Source organism: Corvus kubaryi, unplaced genomic scaffold (assembly GCF_017639235.1).
Source record: "Corvus kubaryi isolate FWS band 111438036 unplaced genomic scaffold, C.kubaryi_AGA036_p1.0 37385, whole genome shotgun sequence".
NCBI classification, from domain to species: domain Eukaryota; kingdom Metazoa; phylum Chordata; class Aves; order Passeriformes; family Corvidae; genus Corvus; species Corvus kubaryi.
This window is the reverse complement of record NW_024581127.1, coordinates 1,708,755-1,710,776: the sequence shown is the minus strand read 5'-3', so window position 1 is coordinate 1,710,776 and position 2,022 is coordinate 1,708,755. Positions and strand designations below refer to the sequence as shown.

Below are 2,022 nucleotides of genomic sequence, written 5' to 3'. Positions count from 1 at the left end.
AAAGAAAAGAAAAGAAAAGAAAAGAAAAGAAAAGAAAAGAAAAGAAAGGGAGAAGTACTACTGTCAAAAACCCACGTGTGTTTGCAGGCATCGGACAATCAATCTCCAGCCTTTCTTTCTTTTCCCAGAGACCCGAAGACTTCTTCTGTCTGACCCACATCCCAAACAATCTCATAAAAAATAAGAATTTGAACAGACTGTAATTTTGAAAAGACGGAACACATTAGTTACACTCTTACTTCACCTAGTATTGTTTTAGACTACTAACAGGATTACTTTCAACAATTAACAAAAGATAATCTATGTTCTTATTTTGATTTTGGGACAACTGTTCTCTCTAAAAAGAGTACATTACCAAAACAGCTCTCTGCACACTGAGATGACATACACTAATTGGAGATGATTCAGCAATCAGAAAGAGATCTAGTTATTAGCAGTGCAATTCATATGAGTGCGACAAAGGACTCTGTTAGGTCCAACCCAAGAAAAAATTAAAGTAAGGACAAAAACTATGTGATATAACACAAAGTACCAGCTATATGGAAGCTTCCTTGTAGGTCCTGGAAAAGAGACATTTCCAGTTATGTAATAACCAGGGTTCATTATGAGCAAAAGGAAGAAGACAAAAAAGTAGAGAGTGAAATGAACAAAGGAGCTTGTTGGCTACTTCCTATGCCAAAACCATGGGTTTATGTCCATTCAAATTTTTCTCATGGTGAATGGCCTTCTCCTTCACCACTTTAGGATCACTGTCCACTGCAGCCGTCCACAGCAGCAAGCAAGTTTGGGAGAGAAAAGTGACATCAAACAGAGAAACAGCTATCCCACAAGATGGATAAGTGTGCCTTAGATGGACAAGGCATTCATGGAAACGAAGTCAGTGAAATAAGCTCAAGATATCTGTCAGTGGGAGGCTTAGGCTGAAAATTGAGATCAGGCCAGACTCTGATACAGGGTGGGTCTGATGAGGGTGCTTTTGGATTAAATTAGCAATATTTTGGAGGCAGGAAAATATGTTCTATAGTGTGAAATATGAAAACACTATGAAGTGCCAGAGGATCTCAGCAACATGTCCTCATGCTTCCTTCGATAGCTCAGCTGGTAGAGCGGAGGACTGTAGGCTCCCTTGCATGGCCATCCTTAGGTCACTAGTTCAACTCCGGCTCGAAGGAGTGTTCTTTTGGCTCTGGCCCACACCCTGCACTGGCACTGCTGCCTTTTGGTCATGCCCAGGAGGCTTCCCTTCAAAGGGCTGTCCAGCCATGAGCTCTTGCCTGACATTGGGAAGTTGACCAGACAAGGTATTTTTGGGTGAACCCTTGGGCAGGGCATGGTGGTTCTGAGCTCTGGAGTTGTCAGGGGTCACCTCCAACAGGAAGGTGAGCGAGTGTGAGAGTGAAGATCTTTGTGGGGTCTCAGGCTTTGTGTGCAGGGCATCCTGGGGCAGGGCTGGGTGCCTGGGAGGGGAGAGGACCTCAGGCAGAGGCTGCAGGGTGGGGAATTAGCTCAAGTGGTAGAGCGCTCGCTTAGCACGTGAGAGGCAGCGGGATTGATGCCCGCATTCTCCAACACTTTTCATTTCCCTTGCCTGGACACAGGGCCCTTTGTCAGGGATCCATCTATTCTCTGCAGGCTGTGGGAAGATTTATGGTGTGCCCTGCATTTGCAGAGGAGAATGACATCCAGGGCTGTATCAAGAGTACCATGGGCAGTTTGACAGAAGAATTGATCTTCTCCCTCTTTGACAGTTCTCAAGTACCAAGCCAAGTACAGAAAAGGACATCAGTGGAATAGAGCAACTTCAGTGGAATCTCAAGGAATTCTCTTTAAGGATGGGCTGAGGAGAGTGGTGCTTTCAGTTTGCAGAAAGAGAGGTTCAGACGACTTACACATGACATTCCAGCACTCTGTTACAGAACAGAGGAATAGCTGTCATTTTGTTTTGTCTTATGCTTGAGCAGAGAGCAAAAGACACCACAGTGAAAGGGAATCAAGGGAAAATGCAGCAGGATATGGATAAAC

At 44.6% G+C, this 2,022-nt stretch overlaps 1 protein-coding gene and 1 non-coding gene across 2 annotated transcripts in view; one reads left to right on the top strand and one right to left on the bottom strand.

Annotated features, from left to right (window-relative positions):
* Positions 1 to 2,022, bottom strand: part of DNAJC5B (DnaJ heat shock protein family (Hsp40) member C5 beta) — a 40,177-nt gene that overhangs the window by 12,585 nt on the left and 25,570 nt on the right. The gene's annotated exons all lie outside the window — the stretch shown is intronic.
* On the top strand, positions 1,084 to 1,172 carry TRNAY-GUA. Its single transcript is given in 2 exon segments — positions 1,084 to 1,120; positions 1,137 to 1,172. It is a non-coding gene; the product is annotated as a tRNA-Tyr (tRNA).